The sequence below is a fragment of the Camelus ferus genome, chromosome 2 (genome assembly GCF_009834535.1).
Source record: "Camelus ferus isolate YT-003-E chromosome 2, BCGSAC_Cfer_1.0, whole genome shotgun sequence".
Lineage (NCBI taxonomy): Eukaryota > Metazoa > Chordata > Mammalia > Artiodactyla > Camelidae > Camelus > Camelus ferus.
Window position 1 is genome coordinate 98,624,007 of NC_045697.1, and position 23,377 is coordinate 98,647,383.

Consider the following 23,377-nt stretch of genomic DNA (forward strand, 5'->3'; position numbering starts at 1 on the left):
AGGTGCCATGACAGCTACGAGGCTGCCCCTAAAGGTCAAACAGTTGGCAGTGGTCCAATTCCTAGGAATCCCAGCCCCTTTCCCGGGGTAGTTGGAATGGTCCTCCCACTTGGCATGAGAAGCTACCGAGCCCATAAAACCTGGCAACATGGCGCCTTGCGGCCTCTCTAGCTACCTCCTCTTCAGAGACAGCCCACACTCTGTCTATGGTGTATCCACTTTAACCTGAGCACCCAGCCCCCACACCTCGTTGTCTTTCTCTCACCTTCTGAAACAGCCTATACTCTATGTAGTACGTATCTCTCTAAATAAATCTATCTTTACTCAACTGTGGCTGTGTCTCGAATTTTTTCCTGCATGAAACCAAGGACCCACACTTGGTGTGGCACATTCCAGGGACTCAACTGAGACCTGGGGCACGGCCCTCTTCTCACCCCACATTCGTTTTTCTTGTATCATAATTAACATCTCTGCGATGTTTCAGGGCCCTCTGAAATGGCCTCAAGTTCCCTAGAGGTCAAAAGAATTTACTTAAATTTTGACTTGGGAAAGTTTGTCAAAGATCTTAAAACATTTGGTCAAAAAGGATCATAGGTAACTGTGAAATAATACTTATCCATTTAACCAATGTGACTTTAAAAGACTTCAAAGGTAAATATAGAAAGTTACAACAGATTACTTAAAGGCAAAGAAATTTTACAATCTGTTGTGAAAAGCTTACCTTTAATATTAGAATTCATTAACTCAATTAAATTCATTCTAATCTTAGCCAGTTCAGACCATACCACACAAAAAACTCTTTTCTCAAGGTTCCTTTTCTTACAAACCTATAATTTTTACATTCAGATTTTGTCCTATACTTGCTCTCTCTCTCTCTTAAATCTCTTTAGAAATTACTTTTTCTCTTAACAAAATGCATTTTCATTCTTTATGCTTTTTTTCCCCTTGACTATGAAAATATTTTCCTTATTAATTTTAGTATCTCCAATTACATATATTAATTAGAATTCTTAATCTTAGAAACCTTAATTTATACTGAAAATGAAGAATTAAGCAATTGTGAAATGTTTGTTATATCAGTATTTGATTGCCAAAATTATGATTTCTAGAAACATATATTCCCTTATAACATAATTTCTTTTTTCAATGTGATACGTGATATGTATTTAATAAACCTAAACGTTTTTAGTTTTTCAGTAATAAGACTAAAGTAGGTAAACAGACTTGTTTAGCAATTAATGTTTCATCTTTAAGTATTTTACCTTATTTGGAAATGACCTAGACAGTCAATGGACTCCCATCATTTAGCTTAACTTAGTAAAACTCCAAAGTTTTGAGTTAAAAAGATATGGAGAAAATATTTTTAAGTAGATGTGTTAGAGCAGGCAGATAGCTAGATATGAGCAGAAAAAGGGGGACACAGAACAAATGGCAGGAATTGGGCAGAAAGGAGGGGCACAGGCCAAATGCAGGAAACCACACATCATTTAAGCACCAGGGGTCCCTGGGCAGAGAAAGAAAAGCAGGAACCTTTGGGAGATAAAGGGCCACGTCTTTTGGCCTGGAGACCAACAAAAAAAGGTGAGAAAAGGCAGGAATTTCCAGTGTCTGTATGTAACCTTTTGCTCATTATGCCCTCATTTCAATAAAATTAGCCTTGCAGATCAGAAGTACCCATCATGCACCGAAGCCATGACACTTCCCATCCAGACTAAATGAGGACAAAAATCCCTCCTCCCTTTGGGAAGGTGGAGTTGGGATGATAATCAGGGAATACGACCCCAAGCCCTTCCCTCCCCAGTGAATATTCTGCCCATTCATTTTTACACCCTATGTAACTAACTTGCCAAAGAAACTCAGGGCAGCCGCTCACCTGAGCCTGCCCGCTCTCCCCTGAGAGTGTACTGTCCATCCCTTAATAAATCCTCACTTTACCTTTTTTAACCACTACGTCTTGTCTCTGAATTCTTTCTGGGACAGATGTAGGGGAGAAGAATTTGCCACTCTACAACATGTCTCTTTGGCATTTTGATTGTTTTAGGCTGGTTATTTTCTGAGATACAGTAGACATGGGAAGGGCTCTGAAAAACCTAGTAGGAATTTCCCTTTTGTAAGAAACACTTATCTCTGTAAGGGAAATCTCCACATGTAAGGATGTCTCCCTCTCTGTACCTGGAAGAGGAGGATGGCCAAATCTCTAGAAACACTTATCATTAACAGTCTTATCAATGACAGTTGGCTTCATAATCACCCTTGTTTGCTGTGCTTTTCCTGGTAGCCTCCCTTAACTGACAGTACTCAACATTCTCTTTTTCTTTAGCTGAGGATGCTATTTAAGGTGAGGGCTTTAGCTGTCTTGGCAAGTTACTCAGTTTTCCCAGGTCTCTCTCCTATACACACGTTATTAAACTTTTGTGTGATTTTCTCCTTTCCAACTGCTTCATATCAATTTAATTCTTAGATCAGCCAGAAGAACCTAGAAGGATAGAGGACAATTTCTTCCTCCCCAAAACACACATACCATAAAACATTATTGTGGGGCCAACTGATGTCCTTAAAGTCCAAAGACCCCCATTCCTGGGCTCTCAGATGCTGGTGGTTCCTCAAAAGATAGAGTATATTCTTTACTGGGCAGGTTTGCCATAACCACCTGGTAGCCCTAGGTAATGTTTAATCTCATGATAGATCAGGGTGACTCATTTCAGCCCACCTTATAAAAGTCATAAACCCCATTGCCCTTCCTGGGCCCTAAACTTCTTACCTCCATCTATAACCAATCAGAACTTGTGCATGAGCTAACCACACAGCCCCCAACCCACTGTGACCACCAACTCCTCCCCCTAATAAAAGACCCTGTATTTCCATCCCAGTGCTCACACAGGCATCTCTTGTCTGTGTGGCCCACTGTTGTCTATGATGGTGAACCCTAATAAACTCCTTTCTGTTCCTATACTTTACCTCTGGTAAATTCTTTTACCAACCCACAAGTCACTGGCTCACCAACAGGCCACCCCAATATGTCCCACAACAATAATTATTCTTAAAGAGTTCACCTAAAGACTCTCATCCCATTTACATTTATTTACTTATGAAAATTTTATTATACCAAGTAACTTTTCTTTTTGACAAATTTTGTACCAAATAACATGAACTTATTTGACTTTCGGTAAACTAGATAGAATAAAAGTTATACATTTAATGATGATAATGCTAAAGATAAACCTATTTGATTAAATCAATGAGCTTAAACTTATTTTTACTTACAAGTATTAATCCTAGATCACATGAATTGAGAAAAAAAATTTGGGTTAATGCCTATTATATTTCTGAGAATTTATATAAGCACTTAATTTTCTTTAAGCCAGTTAAACACAGCTCATTTATAAATTAATTTTGGCAATACCAACAGGAGGTAGAAAATACCACACATCTACAGTATCATACGTAGACATGCACAAAAATATGAACAGATGTAAACAGACCCCATAGCTCCCATTCCAAAATTCAATGAATCAGGTAAAATAATATAAAACCTACCAGTGATAAAAGAAGTTGGACTCAAATTGGGTATTCAGCAGATAGAACAAATCAGTCACCTGTTCAAATGGCTAAAACCCTTTCCACTAATATTTGTGCAGAAGACACTTAAGATTTGCTTGTCTTTGACAAGCCACATTCCAAATGAACTTTCTCCTTTCCTGAAATCTGCATTTTAAAGAGATGGCCCAGATAAGAGTTCCTGGAGAAGACCAGGTACATCTGGAAGGCACAGGGAGAGAAATGCCAGCTCCTCCTAGAAGGACTTTTGTTTCCTTAAGGGCAGAATTTTTTTCCAACACATAAGAAAGGGTAACTCCTACTTGGTTTTCAGTTTTTCTCCCATGTCTGCTATTACTTAGAAAATAACCAGTTTAAAATAATATTCCAGAGACACATTTTGGGGTGGCAAATTCTGTTCTCCTATACTTAACAGAGTGAGGTTCTCTGTCTTCCTGGGTAACAGACACTTGAAAAACAGTATGGCAGTTTTGTTTGTTTGTTTGTTTGTTTTTTATATAACAGTGCATTTACCATCCAATTCAGCCATTCTAGTCCTAGGCATTTATCCAAAGGAAATGAAAACGTATGTCCACACAAAGACTAGCACGTGAATGTCCACAGCACTTTATTCTTAAAAATCAAAGCAGCATATTGTCGTGGAGGAAGAAATTTCCCTCTACCCTTCTAGGTTCTTCTGGCTGATCTAAGAATTAAATTGACATGAGACAGATAAACAGGAAAAAATCACACAAAAGTTTAATAACATGTATACATGGGGGAAACCCAGGACAACTGAGTAACTTGCCAAAATGATAGAAACCCTCACCTCAAATACCACTGTCAGCTAAAGACAAAAGATGTTGGGCTAGTGGTTTGGGACTTCAAAGGAGAGGAAGACAATTCACACGGAGATGGAAAATCAAATGTTTGACAAATAAATGTTTGCTGGGCCATGCAGAGACAGTGGGACACAGCGTGGATTCTGGTATCTAGGCCCTGCCTGTAGTGTCCTCCACCCCACCACACCTAGCCCATATTTTTGGCAGATCTCTCTAGTGACAGCTTTATTCTGGGAATAGACACTCTATCTAAAGTCTTCAAGCAGTTAGGGGGAAGGTCAAAGAATCTTTCTGAGTGTTTATGAACTTTGATTGTTTTCATTTGGAAATAATTTGCATGCCAAAGGGACATTTTGGAGCAGCAAATTTTGCTCCCCTACAACACAATCTAAATGTCCAACAACAGGTGAATGGATATGTAAATTGTATATGGAATACTAATCGGTAATAACATGGAGGGCATTAATAGACACGTAACAACACACATGAATCACAAAAGCATTCTGAGGAGTACATATTGTATATTCCATTTATATCAAACTGTAGCAAAAGCAAATCTAATGTATAATAGTAGATAGGAGATTGATAGTTACCTGAGTAGTGGCCATGATTTGGGGAGGATTTATTAGGAAGGAGCACAAGGGAAGTTTTCAGAGTGTTGGAAATAGTCTCATTTGTATTGTGGTGGTATATATATTTGCCAAGACTCATAGAACTGTACAATAACAAATAAAGGCAAAGTTTGAAGTCATTGGATTGTGAGAAACTTAAGGAGTCTGGACTAAACCTGAAACCATCAAAAAATATAAAAGGGATTTTTAGACATTACTATATATAAAATAGATAAACAAAAAGGATCTACTGTATAGCACAAGGAACTATATTCAATACCTCGTAATAGCCTATAATGAAAAGGAATATATATATATATGGACATGTACAACGGAATCACTATGCTGTACACCAGAAATTAAAACAACATTGTAAATCTACTATATTTCAATTAAAAATAAAAGAAACAATGATCATGGATCAAGAAAGTAGGATGGAAACAATATCATTAGGACAAAATACAAAAAAGACCTCCAAGATACATTAATAAAAACAAGATGCAGAGTAATTACAGTTGAGAACAACCTTTGTTTTGCTGTAGGTTTACAGGGACACCATGACCTGGCCCACAGGGATGGCTGCAAGAACAAAGAATGCCTGCAGCAAGAAGATTACAACAATCAAACACACCCCCTCCCTCATTTTCCCTCCCCCTCCCGTATTTTTTGTATAAAAGGATCCTGTATTCTGACTAGAGCAGGATGGTTCTCCAAGACATTAGTCTGCCATCCTCTCGGTCTGCTGGCTTTCTGAATAAAGTCGCTATTCCTTGCCCCAATACCTCATCTCCCGATTTATTGGCTTGCCGTGCAGCGAGCAAAACAAGTTTGGATTTGGCAACATAATGTGTACAAAATGTGTGGGTATGTGTATTTGCTTATTCACATGTGGAGTATTTGGAGGCAAACAGAAGAAACTGGTAACAGAGATTGTCTCTAGGGAGGGGGACTGCACGTGTGAGTAAGAGGACAAGGGAGGGACAGAGATTAATTTGACACTGACCCTTTCACACTCTCCTAAAAAATTTTTATGACATGAATGTATTAATCATTCCAAAAACAAATCTTTGAAAAAGAAATAAAACCATCCCCCACAAAAAAGAACCAGGCTTCTTTAAAGAAATGACTGCTTTCATGGTTGGGCGGGGAAAGCACAAAAATGAGCCTAGAACATCTTTTTGCACCAGAAAATAATAATGAGACCCTCTAAAATCATGGGAATGTGTCAAAAGGACACAAGACCTAACTCGAAGGGGCTACCGGTGGCCAAATATGCTACAGTTTAATCATGGAAGTTAATTATAATAGTAATGGATTTTAACCTATTAGAATAAAATAAGGATCCATTAGTCCATATATTCCTCCACTGGCATACATACCTCCATAAGTGAGGGAAAAGAAAAGCTCTTCCTTAAATCAGAATGCTAATTTATTAATGTAGACAGAATGACGGAGTGGAGTCAGAAATTTATTATTTTCCAACAATTATAGTAATAATTGACTTAGGCCAAAATCATCAATGGATGTTAAACCAGTAGGTGAAAGTTTCATGAAGGACATGATATTAACATAGTCTGAAAGTACGTCTCCATTTATTACTTAAAAAGAGAAAAATAGTAATTTTACAGTTTCTATCCATATTCCAGGAAGCAGGATGGAGAAAGGGAAAGCAGAAAAGCATTCACTCTTTTTATAAAGAAAATTTCCGTATGTACCATTAAACAGCTTCTTGGTGGATACCACCTTAACTAAGGGGTCAAAGTTAATATCACCAAAAATAAAACAAACTGGCATCATGAGTCTCTTGATACCAAGCACTGAAAAAGAAACAATATCACTTCTACAGTAGTCCTGTCAAAAAATGAACAACCTGAGTTTAATCATGAAACATTAGACAAGTCCAAATTGAGGGTCATTCCACGTATCTTGTTTATACTCTTCAAAAGTTTTAAGTCATGAAAACCAAAGAAAGGTTAAGGTTTCAGATTAAAGCAGACTAGAAAGACTCAGCAACTAAATGCAACGCATGATCCTGGATTGAATCCTGGACTGGGAAAAAATACATAGTTATAAGGGATGTTATTGGGACAACTGGCAAAATTTTAGTATCTGTGGATCAGACAACAGTGCTGTACCAAAGTTAAACTGGTGGTTATGTACGACAGACAACGTCATTGTTCTCAGGAAATACACACAGAGTAATTAAGAGAAATAGAGCACAATGTCTATGACTTACTCTCAAATAGTTCATTTTAAAAACAGCCAGCAATAAAGTAAATGGGGAAAATGTTAATTGGTGAATTTGGGTAGAAGTTACATGAGAGTTCTTTGTACTATTCTTGCAATTTTTTTCTATACATTTGAAAGTATATAAAAAATAAAGCTTTATAACAAAAAGGAATAACATGGTTGTAAGAATCATGTCATCAAGCTGTGGTGGCTAGGTGAACCTCTTTGTCCACTCTGGGTGTATTTCTATGTAGCTAATATAACACAATCACCTCAACAGGTAATATATAACAATTTTTATTCTTTGGTTCTATCCATTATAGACTTTCCTTTGGTTAACGGATCATCATGCCTTCACATTACAATAGTTATCATACAATTGACTGAATTACAACTTTCTTTGGTTTTTTGCTCTAGACAGATGATGTCCTCTGGAAATAGGTATTCTTAGGACCACACTTAACTTCATCTTTTATTTTGTGTTACTTTGCAGAAGCTATATTTATTCAGTTCCAGATTCTGCCTGGACTAGATACTTTATCTTCTTTGATTAATGTAATGTACTAATACTATATTATAAATCTATGTTATATATAATGTACATTTTATATATATATGTGTGTGTGTGTGTATATATATATATAATATCTGTTAGGTTATAATCTGTTATTAAAATCCATTAGAATCTGTTAGGTTCAGCTGGCTATAAAGGAGTTCTTTATCCCTCCTATTGTGGTTTTTTTTTTTTGATAGAAGTTCATTTTCTCTCATGTAAAAAATGACCAGAGGTGGGCAGTTCTGGGGTGATATACCAGTCTCCTTTCAAGTCTCTCTTTCAACAAGGATCTAACCTTCATTCTCATGATTCTAAATGGTTTCCAGAATTCCAGTCATCACAACCACATTCCAGGAAACATACAGAGAATTACAAAAAAGGGTACACACTTCTCTTTTAAGGCGAATCTTCAGAAGTACCAAATAAAGCTTCCTTTTACACACTGTAAACCCAAATTTAGTCATATGGCCCTACCTTTGAGCAAAGAAGGCTAGAAAATAGCATCTTTTAACTGGTGATACCAAGCCCCACTAAAACTCAGGGTGCTGTTGCTCAAGAAGAAAAGGAAAATGCCTAGCCATTCTCAGACAGGTGTGGTTAAAACCATTCTACAGTTGAGGAAACTGAAGCTCAGACTGGTTAAATAACTTGTTCAAATTCATGCAGCTTCTACACATCAGAGCTGGAATTTCACCTCTGCTCTATCTCATTCCAAAGCTGTGTACTTTCCAGTACTCAGTACTAACCTGGCTCACTCTCAGCACAAGAGTCTGACCCTTGGCAATGTGGCAGGACATTCTTTGAAGCCACACAATAAATATAGCACATCTTCTATGCGATACACATTTCACGCCAGGATTTAGGAGTAAAACAAGTTTATTTAAAACAAACACTGAAAAATATTAAAATTTTAAAAATTAAAAAATAAAACAAACAGATATGTTATGGCACAGAAGGCCAAATTGCACTGATTTTTATGATGAAACAGGAGAATTGAAAGTTTTGTAAGACATTAGTCTCTATAGACTAAGCAAAGCCTGAGAAGCCCCTCCCTGCCCTGAACTGTCTCTGCTGCATTCTCCTGCTCCTTGTCATATGTTGACTCTATTCATTGCTGTTTTCTGGCCTTATCACCGATTGCAGAGTTCACTCCACTTAGAACTGATAGCCTTCTAGACCCCAACAGTACTCACTTCTTACATAGTATGGATACTACAGATTGCCTACTAATTTCACAAAAACAGTAACAACAACAACAAAACCTTGAGTTTTAATGGAAATGTTCTGATGCTTTTAAAAGTTTGAAAGTGGCTGGTGATCCCATTTGAGTAGAGTGCCTATGTAGTAATATTATGCTACAAAATACAATTTCCCAGTCAGTTCACACAGGTTTAAGGATATCTGCTCATTTGCAAGGAAGGGTCTCAATTCTGATGTAAATAATTCTACGTGGCCCTGAAGGCACACAGTCTTTACTTATGATTACATTTACAATCTAGCAGTTCCTTTAATGCTAAACTTCCAGGCAGTTTCCTGCAGATAGATCTTTCAAGGGTGGATCTTTTCATAGTGGAGCTTCATGCGTCTGGTAAGATCCTATTACATGTCAGTTTGAAGGTTGTTGTTCAATTTTAAATAAAGCTTTGGTAGAATTATTCCCAATTTTGGTGATTGCTCTCTATAATTATTATACCAGCTAATGAAAAGTTTAAGAATACAATTTAGAGGACTATCATATTGGTTCCAGACATCTGATGAATGGATATGCAAATGAGTAAAAGATTTAGATACACACAAAGAACATATTTCCCTTTTATTTTTTAAAGGAACGTACTAGGGATTGAACCCAGGACCTCACGCATACTAGGCATGAGCTCTACCACTAAGCTATTACCCTCCCCATTCTATTTCCTTTTTTTTAAGGTACAGATACAGATAGCTTATCAGGGCACACCAAAATTTGATTATAATAAGATAACTTGGTTATTATTTACATGAGCAAGTAGTTCAGAGATTGACTCTCTAATGTCAACAAAGTATCAGGTTCTTTAGTCTGCCTAAGTGCTGACACACAGCACTGGATGGAGAAAAAGTAGAGACGGCATCTGAAATATTAGACATGGGAAATGTACTTATCTTACAGCTTGATCTCTTATAAACAGATGATATTTAAGCCAAACAAAAAAGTAAGATTGGGGCCTTTGCATTTGTACACTGGAGGACAGAATATTTAGACACCAGGAAAAAAATGTCTAAGAATATACTAAAATTCAAAGAACTTATATCCTTTGGGACCTGGGACGTTGGTTCCATGATGTTCCCGTTACTAACACAGCTCAGGCTGGTCAGGCCCAACTCACACAACGAGAATTTAGCATAGGGCAGAGAAATCATGGGTTCCTTAGTATCAGGTGAAGAAAAGCAGATCCCCAAAAAAAGGGTTAGGGAAGGATTGGTTATCATTTACACATCTGATGAATATAAATACTGAATTTTATTGCATTTGAGAGAACATCTCAATTTCTAAGGTGTTAAAATGTTAAGAGGAAAACAAAACTTTTATCTTAGAATTTATGACACATAGCTCCATAGGTGAGGACTGAACTGGGGAACACATTTCCTTAACTGGGAAAGAAGCCAGAAATAAATGTATGCAAAAACATTATGACAATTGTTTTAGGTTGGTAAAAACTTTGTTGGACAAGATTCAGAGCTGGGTACGTTGAAAAACAAACCAAGGGGGGGAAAAAGACCTGGGTACGTGCTCAGGACAAACCGTAGGCCAGTTAATTAGGAGCTCTGAGTGGGAGGACTGTGATTAGACAAGAGTCCATTAAGAAGAGGATCTAAGGCCTGTAAAGTCTTTAGGTTGTGCTGAAATACTCACACCTGCCTCTAAGCCCAGTGCACTAGTTTCAGAAAGATATCCAAGGAAAAACTTTTTAACTGGTTTTTTATCCCCACAAAACACTTTCAGGGAGGTGTGGAATCCATATGGTCATTAAACCAATTGGTATCTTGTAGGTTTTTAAATTTTAATTTGCTTCTATTTTTTATTGTTATGAGTTTCACAGATGGACACCAGAGATTTGGTTGCCATGGAAGGCTTTGGCTGTCAGCTGGAGACTGATAACTCTAGGCAAAAGGATTATAAACATAATGTTTATAATCATAATTACAGTGTAATAGTTTCTTTGCTTATTTATTTCCATTTTGAATGATTGGCTTTGGACTATTGGTTTGTTTGATTCTTTGTTTTATTGAATGAAAGATTCTTTAAATTCTATAGTGCTTAATAATTTTCAATATTTTCACAGACATGGTTTCATATAATCCCATAATAATGGACTCTTGGTTTTAACATTCTACATTTCCAATCCTGTCAACTGTCTGTATATCAAAAACAGTCTATATTTTACTACTTCACTATCAATAGAGAGGAGCTCTGCTTAACCACAGAGCCGTACAACCTGAAGCCTGGAGGACAGAATGTTCTTGACTACACAGCTGCCTGCATTGTCCAAACCTGATTTTGTTGGGCACATATTATGGGGATGAAGGAACAGATATCTGTGACAGAAAGCCCAAATGGCATTCCAACTCTCTTTGCCCTGCTATACAACATAGAATCTCTGCTCCAATTTTTGTAGAGAGAAGACCACCCAGTATAGAATGTTGACTGGGTAGGGTGAGACCTGGAAATTTAGGGAAGTTTAGATTCTATAGTGAAAGTAACAGGCTGAAATGCAGGTTATGCAACAGAAGTATAACATAATTGGAAATAGTATTTTAGGAAATTGGTCTGGCTACCATCATGCAGAAAATGGACAAGAGTAAATAGCTTACTGTTTAAAAACAAGTCCACATAAAAACAAAACAATGACATACATCAATTAGAAAATATACCATGAGATGATGTAACACTGAAAGGAATTTTCCCAAAGGAATTAATATTGTTGAACACCTACTATGAGGTAGAGTCTATCGATGAGGGTATTTCCAGTATTTCATCTAACAATTGTGAAATTGGTACGGCAGCCTCCATCATACAGATGAAAAAAGCAGTTTGGTGAAATTACGTAACTTTCCCAGTGTCACTGAGTTTCTTTGAATGATAAAATTGGGATTCAAATCCAGACCCGACTAATTCCAAGACCATTGCTCTTTCTACAAAACCAAGCTGTCCTTATACTCTAAAAACTACAAAATATTGTTGAAAGAAATTAAAGAATACCTAAATAAATGGAAAGATATCCTATGTTCATTGATCAGAAGATTTAATATTGTTAAAATGGCAATCCTTCCTAAATAGATCTATAGATTCAAAATGTTTCTGAAATCCCAGCTGGCTTTTTAGCAGAAATTGATAAGTTGATCTTAAAATTCATATAGAAATTCAAGGGACCTCAAATAGCCAATAAAACTTGAAAAAGAAGAACAAATTTAAAGGACTGACACTTTCCAATTTCAAAACTCATCACAAAACTACCATAATCAAGACAGTCTGGTACTAGCATCAGGATAGACATCTAAATCAAGAGAATAGACTTGAGAGTCCAGAAATAAACCTTTACATTCATGTCAAATGATTTTCAGCAAGAGTGCCAAGACAGTTTAAAGTTGGACCCTTACCTAACACCATATACAAAAACTAACTCAAAATGGATTATAGATCTAAATATAAGAGCTAAAATTACAAAGCTCTTAGAAGAAAATACAGGAGTAAATCTTTATGACCTTGAATTAGGCAATGGTTTCTTAGATATGACACCAATGCACAAGTGACAAAAATAAATAAATAAATATACTTGATTTCATCAAAATTTAAAACTTTTGTGTTTTAAATCTAGAAATGGAAAAGAAAATCCACAGAATAGGGGAAAATATGTGCAAATCATATATCTGATAAGACGCTTCTATCCAAATATATACAACTCAGTAATAAAAAGATAAGTAATCCAATCTTTTTAAATGGACAAAACATCTGAATAAACATTTCTCCAAACATCATTAATCATAAAGTAAATGCAAATCAAAATTACAATGAGATACCACTTTGCACCTACTAGCTAGGATGGCTATAAATAAGCAGATAGTAACAAGTGCTGGTGAGTTTGGGGAGAACTGGGAACCATCCTAATTGCTGGTGGGAATATAAAATGGTGCAGTGGGTAGACTGGCAGGGACTGGGGTTGCCAGCTGCCTACCCTTTTAATGGAAATTTTAAAAGGTATTTGTAGGAAATGTTTACTAAAGTAATCCCAAGACTCCTGCCCCTTCGGCACTCTGGGATTTGGGGGCAAGAGAGGTCAGGTGTAGTGCCTGAGGAGATAGCCGTTAACCCAGCTCTGCTTTGGGGCTTATGGTCTGGTATAAGGAATAATGCAGGTAAATTAATAAGTTGGGTAATTTCAATCAATCAATCAATCAATCAATCAATCAATAAAATGGTGCAGTTGCTTTGCAAAACAGTCTGACAGTCCCTCAAAAGGCTAAACACAAGAGTTACCATATGACCCAGCAATTCCTCCCTTAGGTTTATATCAGAGAGAAATGACATCATTATGTCTACACAAAAACTTATACACAAATGTTCAAGCTTTTGGTGAGTTACTCAGTTTTTCTGTCTCTCCCATGTATATGTATTATTAAGTTTTGTTTGATTTTCTGTGTCATGTTAATTTAATTCTTGTTAATCTGTGTCATGTCAATTTAATTCTTAGACCAGAGAGAAGAAGGCTGGAGGAAATTTTCTTCCTCCCCTATGGTGGAAAGTAAATTCATGGTTGCCTAGGGATGTGGGATTTACAGAGAAATACAGAGTGACTGCTAATATCTATGGCATTCCTTCTTGGGGTTATCAAAATGTTTTAAAATTGACTGTTTCAAAACCATTGAATTGTTCACTTTTAATAAATTGTATGGTATATGAATTATATCTCAATAAAGTTGTTAAAAAAGGAAACCCTAGATAGCCTCTTTGTTTATATTTTCAAGCAGATGTTGTCCAAATATCGTGACAACTTTTCACTCTTTTCCCTCTTTCCATTAATGTTCTCAGATTGTTTGTTTGTTTGTTTGTTTGTTTGTTTTTAACAGCCTGCACTGGGTAGTTGAATCTTGAATCCTAAGGCTCTGGTTTGATTCTAGGGGCTTGGTTTCCTGGAAAGTCAGGAAACCTAACTCTCAATCCCTGCCTAGTTATCACCCACCTAACCCTAAGGGTCTCCCTTTTCTTATTGGTAAGTAAAAAGGATTGAGCAGATGATCTCTAAAGAGGCTTCCTTGTGACACTAAAAGAGCTTCAATCCCATCAATGGAAGCAGTGTTGGTTCTTTTTAGCTCTTCACTCTTCAGAGCCAAGTAGTCAAAATCTGATGTGATTTCAATTTACTCAAATGGTTCTCAGGGCCAATTATTAAAAACCTTTATCAGATCTTTGCATATAAAGTTAAAACCCCAGAAGCATATCACTGTGAGTTTAGCATTTGTAGAAGTTAATTACCTAGCACCCACAATAGAATCAAGTAAATCCAGTCTCTATTAGTTGTGTTAACTCCTAATTTTTAACCAGTTTATAGATGATCAATTGAGAAAATTAGAAAAATGTATCCAAATAGTGGGGGCAAAAAAAGCCAACTTTCAAAGATAATCACTATTAATATTTTGGAGTATTTTCTTCCAATAATTTTGCATCATTGTTTTTCTTCACTTAACACTATATTATAAGCATCTCTCCATGTCAGCAGGTAGTTTTAATGTCACTTAATGCCAATGGAGGTGTTATGGTATATTTCACCCTATCACGGACAGACTGCTTCCTGTTATCTCCAATTTTAAGTAACGAGGGGAAAGGACTAATTTCTTTCTACAGAAAGCATTCTGATATTTAGGATTATTTCCTTGGATAGATTCTGATTCCTAAGAAATTAATGAACCAAAGGATATGACCGTTTCATTGCATGTTTCCAAAAACTTGTAGCAACTTATATGTATGTTGAGAAGTGATAAATTCAATTGGTATATTGGGACCCACAAAATGGAGGCCACCCCAGTGACCCTCCACATGTCATTAATCTAAACCTAAGTTAGTCTGCACTTACCACAACGCCTCCCTGTCAAGGAAACCTAACAGACACCAATCACTGTCCTCCAACTTGGCTTTGGCCAGCTCACCTTACCCCAGGAACTAGGACATGCCAGTCTTACAGGGAAATCCCTGACCTCCTGGCCAATCACGCCCTGTTTCCACTTGCTCTTTTGAAAGCTCTAGAAAACTTGTTCAAAGTCCCTCGGGCAGAATTCTCCACTGCTCAGGAAGCACTGTCCTCCCCCAACCTATGGACCATGTTCCCTTGAACAAAGGATATCAAATCTAACTAAATGGTTTTAGTTTGGTCATTTGACAGAAGATAGTTAAGACAGACCTAGTGTGCTACAAAGTGTGGTTTAAGACCTGAAATTTATGTTATGTCTTCATCATTGAAGTACTGACTTACTGTTCATTGTCTACATACCCCTGCTAGAATCTCCATAAGGGCAGGAATCTTGGTTTACTGATCTATCTCAAGCATCTGAACAGTGCCTGGCATATGGGAGACATTTAAATATTTGTTTCAAGAACAACTGAAATAGGAAAAAGTTTGGTTTTTAATCATTATTATGTCAATGGCAAGATTTAACAGCAGGTGACAACAAAACTGTCAAGTGAATATGTTCCTATGTCCATCCCATTCCCTGGTGTTATTTACCCTGACACAGTTTAACTTTGAATCATTTATCGCATGCCTACTTCAGATATAAAAGTTGAATTCCTTAGTTCTTATATATAAGAGAAACTGCTAGTTGCCAGCCTAATTTCAGGTTCTCTTGTTTTCTTGAAAGCAGTGTATTCAGCTGGAAGACCACATTTCTAATCTGTATTGCCGACAGGTATGGCCAGATGATTAATAAAATATATATATATGGAAACTGTTGAAAGTCCTTTTAGAAAGGCTCTTTGAAATGGGAACAGATAGCTGATGTGGCCCCTTGCTTTCCTTCTTCTGCTTCCTGCCTAGAATGCAGACAGGATGGTTCCAACAGCCCAGTCTTATACAATGAGGTAAACTTAAGGATGGAATCTCTGCTCAGTGGATGACAGAGCAGAAAGATTTAAGGAGTCAGAATCTCTGGTGATGTGGAGACATCACACCAACCCTGGACTGCCTGCCCTCTATGCTATATAACATAAGAAAAAATAAAGCTCTATCTTGCTTTAAGCTACTGTTATTTCAGGTTTCTTATCAGCTAAAGACAATTTCTAACTGATAAATTATACTGTCATTTTTCCTAAAGCTTTGAAGATTTCAACAATACAATAAATGTTCTTTTAATACAACATGAAATCTTTTGCTTTATATACTTATCTTTTAAGGAATAAGATCTATACTTTTTATTCTGAGCTAATTGCTGTATGAGAGCAAAATTTGCCACCCCAAAATCTCTTTGGCATGAGGATTATTTTTAAGAAACGAAAGTCCTTCTTTTTACCTCTCCCTTAGCTGCCTAAAGAATTTAGATAGAGGGTCTGTTGGAATAGAGCTATCACCAGAGAGATCTGCAAAGAATATGGGCTAGGTGTGGTGAGGTGGAGGACACTCCAGGCAGGGCCTAGAGACCACAATTCACTCTGTGTCCCACTATCACTGCATGGCCCAGCAAACATTTACCGAACATTTGCTTTTCCATATCCATGTGAACTACCTTCCTCCCTTTAGAAGTCCCAAACGATTACCCTCAACAGTCTCTTTTGTTTTTAGCTGACAGTGGTATTAGAGGTGAGGGTTTCTACCATTTTGGCAAGTTTCTTGGTTTTCCTGGGTCTCCACCGTGTATACATGTTATGAAACTTTTGTGTGATTTTCTCCTGTTCATCTATCTCATGTCAATTTACTTCTTAGACCAGCCAGAAGAACCTAGAAGGGTAAAGGAAAATTTCTCCCTGACATTGCTATGCTTTAATTTTAATCATGAAAAAGTATATTTGGTTCATAGATAGGAAGCAGGAAACAATAATAATTTCATTTGGCAGCACTGGGCCTGAACTTTCATGAATAAGACCATGAGATACCTTTGGATAATGTTATGACTCAGGAATATAGAGGAAATCTAATGGTCCCTTTGAGCCCATGTAGAAATTAATCTAATAAAGAGTAAAATGTAACTTCTCCTTCACAAAAGACCCAGAATTGTCAAAGCAACACTGAAGAAAAAGAATGAAGCTGGAGGAATAACCCTCCCAGACTTCAGACAATACTACAGAGTTACAGTGATCAAAACAGCATGGTTTTGGTACAAAAACAGACATATGGATCAATGGAACATAATAGAGAGCTCAGAAATAAACTCATAAACTTTTGGTCAATTAATCTTTTTTTTAATGACAGTTTTAATAGACTTTAAAACAGTGTACAATTATAAAACACTGGTTTTGTATTTCAAAATCTGATCAATTAATCTTTGACAAAGGAGGCAAGAACATACAATGGAGTAAAGACAGTCTGTTCAGCAAATGGTGTTGGGATAACTGGACAGCTCCATGTAAATTAATGAAGTTAAAACACTCCCTCAACCATACATAAAAATAAACCCAAAATGGATTAAGACTTAAACAGAAGACAAGACACTATAAACCTCTTAGAAGAAAACATTGGCAAAACATTCTCTGACATAAATCTCAGCAATGTTCTCCTAAGGCGGTCTACCCAGGCAATAGAAATAAAAGCAAAAATAAACAAATGAGACCTAATTAAGCTTATAAGCTTTCACACAGCAAAGGAAACCATAAGCAAAACAAAAAGACAACCTACCTATGGAACGGGAGAAAATATTTGCAAAAGATGAAACTGACAAGGGCTTAATTTCTAGAATATATAAACAGCTTACACAACTTAATAATTAAAAAACAAACAACCCAATCCAAAAATAGGCAAAAGACCTAAACAAACAATTCTCCAATGATGACATACAAATGGCCAATACGCACATGAAGAAATGGTCAGTATCACTAATTATCAAAGAAATGCAAATCAAAACTACAACAAGGTATCACCTCACAACAGTCAGAATGGCCATCATTCAAAAGTTCATGAATGATAAATGCTGGACAGAGTATGGAGAAAAGGGACCCCTCTTACTCTGCCGGTGGGAATCTAGTTTGATGCAGCCATTATGGAAAACAGTATGGAGATTCCTCAAAAGACTAAAAATAGACTTACCATATGATCCACCAATCCCACTCCTGGGTTCAGAGGGAACTTTAATTTGAAAAGATACGTGAAAAAAAAACATAATAAAGAGTGGAAAAACAAAATAAAACAAGTTTTAAAAATCAAAAAAAAGAAAGAAAGAAAGAAAAGATACATGAACCCCCCCAATTTTCATAGCAGCACTATTTTCAATAGCCAAGACATGAAACAACTTAAATGTCTATCAACAGATGACTAGATAAAGAAATTGTGGTATATTTACATAATGGAATACTACTCAGCCATAAAAAATAATAAAATAAAGTCATTTGTAGCAACATAGATGAATCGGAGATTGTCATTCTAAGTGAAGTAAGCCAGAAAGAGAAAGAAAAACACCATATGATATCACTTATATGTGGAATCTTAAAAAAAAAAAAAAAGACAAAAGAACTTATTTACAAAACAGAAACAGACTCACAGACATAGAAAACAAATTTATGGTTACTGAGGATGAAGGGGATAAGAAGGGATAAACTGAGAGTTTGAGATTTGCAGATACTAATATATATAAAATAGATAAACAAGTTTATACTGTATAACACAGAGAACTATTTTCAATATCTTAAAGTAACTTACGGTAAAAAAGAATATATGTATGTTCATGTATGACTGAAACATTATGCTGTACACCAGAAATTGATACAACATTGTAAACTGACTATACTTCAATAAATATATATACAAAAAAAAAGTAACTTTTCATCATGGAGTACTGTAAGAGTTTGAGTGTTCATTACTATGTCAAAGAAAACAAGGTTTTTTAATTTGCTTTTAAATTGGTACCTGTGTAAGTCTGTGTCATCCAAAAAGTAGACACCAAGAAGTAATTAACTATGAAAACCGAAACCACCTACTTTCATAGTTTATAGTCTACATTAACATGACTTACTGTTCCTTAGTCTTCTTTAGCATAACTTTACTATTGCAGGAGACTCTTGCCCAGGCAAATAACTTTATTGCTCATTACAGGAACTTGTTTGAAAGATCATCAACTCTTTAATAAAAAGCATCCACAGTTTTCCTACTAACACTCTTTGGATTCCTGGCTTCATATTCCTTGCCTTGCTGTTTCCACCAATCCTAAATTACAACTGCATCACAATTCATACCAGATCCCCTCATTGATAGACCTGCCTTAAACCAAACTTCAAAATCTCAATAAAACCAGGCCTTGCTCTTCCCCCTTTGAACCATGAACAGGCTCTCTGAGGTGTAACTCCCCTTTCAATGGTGAGCAATAAATTCGGTTTTATCTCATGAGTGATATTTGGGAATTAGCATTTGATACACGCACAAGATTTATTAGAGCAAGGCGCGAGAAACTGGGGAAGTTGCCTGCAGGAGGCTGAGACAGCTATCATTCTGCAGAGTGGTCTGCATCCTAGGGTCTGAAACAGGATGAGAAAGAGGGAAGGGAGGAAGAAAGGAAGGAGGGACCATAGGTGGCAGTGCAGTTATGAGTTTGGAATGGTGCTGGGGAGCTTTCCAGCCAAATTCACCCTTCAGTGTAGCTCCCCTGCCCCCATCTCGAAGGAACGCGCCTGCCTTAGTGTCCCCAGCGAGCTCAGTTGTGGCCTGGAGGACTTTGTGAGAAACAAGGCCCCAGCTCCATGGTGGTGAAGAGTGTTAGAACAAAGCCCCTGAGGGCACAGATCAATCATACCTTTGCAGTCCCAGTAAGAGTTCTGAGAGCCACATTCTCCTGGTCCAGGACACCTGTTGATCCTCTGAAAAGACACATGGAACAGTGTTACCATTTGGGAAAAGGGATATAATGAAGGAAAAAAACTCCAAAAGAGTCTAACATAGATTTTTGAATGAATATCTTTAATGACTATAAAAATACAGTCAAAGCAATTGGAATTTTTCTGCATTTTTAAATATGGCAAAGATGATATCACTTCAAGTATTAAAAGCTGAAAAATAATTTATAGTGATAGAACCTTCATTACTTTGTTTTGTTTTGACTACTCTTTGACTGATATAGTTCTGGTCTTTGACAGTGCTGTGGACTGAATTGTGTCCCCCCACCCCAACCCCAAACTCATATTGTGAAGCCCTAACCTCCAATATGACTATATTCGGAGATAATGTCTTCAAGAAGATAATTAAGGTGTGGAGAGAGGGTATAGCTCTAGTGGTAGAGCACATGATTAGCATGCACGAGGTCCTGGGTTTAATCCCCAATGCCTCCACAATAAATAAACCTAATTACCTCCTCTCCCCCCAAAAAAACCTAAAAAAAAGTTAAATGAGGTCATAAGGGTAGGGCTCTGATCCGACAGGATTGGTAGGTAGCCTTATAAGAAGAGGGAGAGAGATTTCCCTTGCCCTCATGACCACATTATGTGTGTATATATATATATGTGTGTGTGTGTGTGTGTGTGTGTGTGTGTGTGTGTGTAAATGAAACAGAGCAGGACACTGAGGGGTCCTTCCTGGTACAAATCCTTTCTGTGTCCTCCATTTCTTGTTCATAGGAAATGGGCTTCCTTCAGCCCCCTTGACGTTCCCTGAGTTCCAAAGGGCAGATTCACACAGTTGCTAATCAGGGAAGGGAGGGGATGCAGAGACAAGGGAGGAGCAGTCAAGAAAGGATAATGTAGCTATTAAAGCAGGATCCTGGTTCCTCCTCAAGGGATATACTTAATGATATCTTTGAGTTCTTCTGCAGCAACTAAGGCTCCCACCCAGATGGAGGATGGTTACTTCAGGCTGAGCACAGATTCCTGGACACTGCCCTGTGACATCACCACCAATCAATCAGAAAAAAGTCACACACCCTGCAGCCCTCACTCCAAATTTTGTCTATAAAAACTTTTCCCTGAAAACCATTCAGGTTTTTTTGAGCACAAGCCACCTGTCCTTGCTCTGCCCTGCAATGAACCTTTCTCTGCTCCAAACTCCTTTATTTGCCCTCACTGTGCGCCAGACACATGAATTTTGTTCGGTAACATACATGTGTGTGTATATACAGCTTCACTTCAGACAGCTGAAGTCAGACTTTAATAGACAAAGGAACTAGTGGAACTGCTGCGCAAACAGCAGCGCTAAGCAGAACGTCTCAATAGGAGAAAAACTACAACTTCTGTTTCTTGGCTCCTTCTCCTCAATTTATATTTTCAGTTTGCTCCAATTTTCAGAGGAAAAGAACATTCACCTGGCTCTTTATCCCACTGTTTTTTCATTGGTCTCCTGCCTTCCAGGCCCACTGACAACTGCAATCTGGTTTCCACCACCATCTCACCAACCTGCTACTATTCACATAAAGAGCAACCTTGTAATTGTCAAATCCAAAGGACCTTGACCTCTTAGGAGCACTCATCACTGTTTCAGCCTTGTTACCTTATTTCGAAGATACTAATCTCTCACTGTTCTCCTTCTCTGACCAGGTCTCAAGTCTCCTTCCCTTCCAACCATCCTTAAAGGTGTGTGTTTCACAGGAATTTCATCCTTAACACTTTTCTTATCTTACTTAAAGGACATTTTGTGGCTGATCTCATTACCCATGGATCCAGCTGAGACAGGATGGAAGGGGGCGGGGCACAGCCACTCAAGGAATGACAGCAATTTAACACCAAAAGGTGAGGAAGACTCACCTCCTAGTTGGCCTTGAGAATTAAGAGGTTTGACTTCTAGGTGACCTTGAGCTTCATCATATGCTCGTTGTAACAGCGTAATCAAATAACATGCCCACAGGCGCCGTGACAGTCCCAAGGCTAACCGAAAAAGGCCAAAGAATGGGCGATGGCCTAATTCCTGGTAACCTCAGCCCTTTCCCCAGGGCAATTGGAATGGTCCCACTTGGAGGCATGTGAAGCTACTGAGACCATAAAACATGACAACACTACGCCTAGTGGACTTTTTCGCTCCCTCCTCTTTGGAGATGGCCCACACTCCGTCTAACCTGAGTACCCAATTCCCATACCTCTTTTCTTGCCTTTCTCTTGCCTTACACTCTATGCAGTATGTATCTCTCTAAATAACTCTACCTTTACTCAATGGTGGCTCACACTTAAATTCTTCCTGTGTGAAGCCAAGGACCCACATTTGGCGGGGCACGTTCCAGGGGCTCAACCAAGACCTGGGACATGGCCCTTCTCATGCCCTACATCTGTTTTCCTGAATCACAACTACTAAACTCTCTGAAATGTTTGGCCCTGACCCTGTTATGAACTCCAGGTCTTTAGTTTTATTTGCCTACAAATTGACTCCATCTGGGTGTTCCACGGGCACATCTCAATGACAGGTTCTGATCTGAACTCAGAGTCCTCCCTGAGAGAGGCATCTCCACCCAATTTCCTTATTTGCTACCATTATCTACCAATCACCCAAGTCATACCTAGACTCTGCCCTCCCTTCCCTGACCCCCAGATTTAATCTGTCACTCAACCCTGTGGCTTCTGTCTCCTTTATAGTTCTTAAACCTGTCTCTTTTCCACTATCACTGCCCCAATTTGTTTGGGAGGTAGTGTTGAGGGAGGGAGAGGGACGTGCATCAGCATCACCTGGTTTGTTTTAAACAAGCATGCCTACCAGCCCCTCCCCCGAGATTCTGAACCAGCAGGTACCCTTCTTCACTGGCACTGTTCTTATTCTTCCCCCACCTCCCATCCACTCTCCACACTGCTGACAGGTGATCTTTCCAACCTGTCTTTCAGAGGTTCCCCAGAACCTTCAGGATAAAGTGCAAACTCCTTTGAAAACCCTTGATGCTTTGGTTCTTGCCCACAGCTTCTGCCTCATTTCTGCCACTTCTTTATGGGCACCCTGTACTCTAGCCTTATCAAAGTGTGGTACTTGTACTTGCTGTTCCCGGAACATCCCTCCTCTCCTTCCCTTTCTGTTCTCAGTGGATCTCCCCTGTCAGCCCTTTCTGCCTGGAAGTCACCTTGTTCAAAAAGCCTCTCCTGACTTCTCCCAGCAATTAACTACTTCCTCTTCTGTGTTTCCACAGTACCTTGTTCATGTCATGATACTGTATTTATTACTAGATAATTATAAATATTTTGTTTATGCAATGTCTCATCCACTTAACTGTGAGCAGACTTTGTTCAGCTCACTTTTGTATGCCCTAACACAGAGACTGCCACATACTATGTACTCAACAAATGCTTACTGAATACATTTTTGAAGTGAATAAAGCTTTTATATTTTTCTGATAGCTTAAGGTGTACAGTATTTAACATACAACAAAAATAATACTATTGAGCTACTTTCAGGACAGCACGTTCTTCGAATCCTTTTTAATAATGACAGTCTATATTTGAACAGTACTTTTCATTTTTCAAAGCACTTTTCTTCCAATAC

General features: G+C 37.8%; 1 long non-coding RNA gene across 1 annotated transcript; it reads left to right on the forward strand.

Annotated features, from left to right (window-relative positions):
* Nucleotides 1–257: 257 nt before the first annotated feature.
* Nucleotides 258–22,241, forward strand: LOC116658627. The gene is made up of 3 exons (XR_004313846.1): nt 258–292; nt 4,019–4,025; nt 22,035–22,241. It is a non-coding gene; the product is annotated as an uncharacterized LOC116658627 (long non-coding RNA).
* The last annotated feature ends 1,136 nt before the right edge of the window (nt 22,242–23,377 follow it).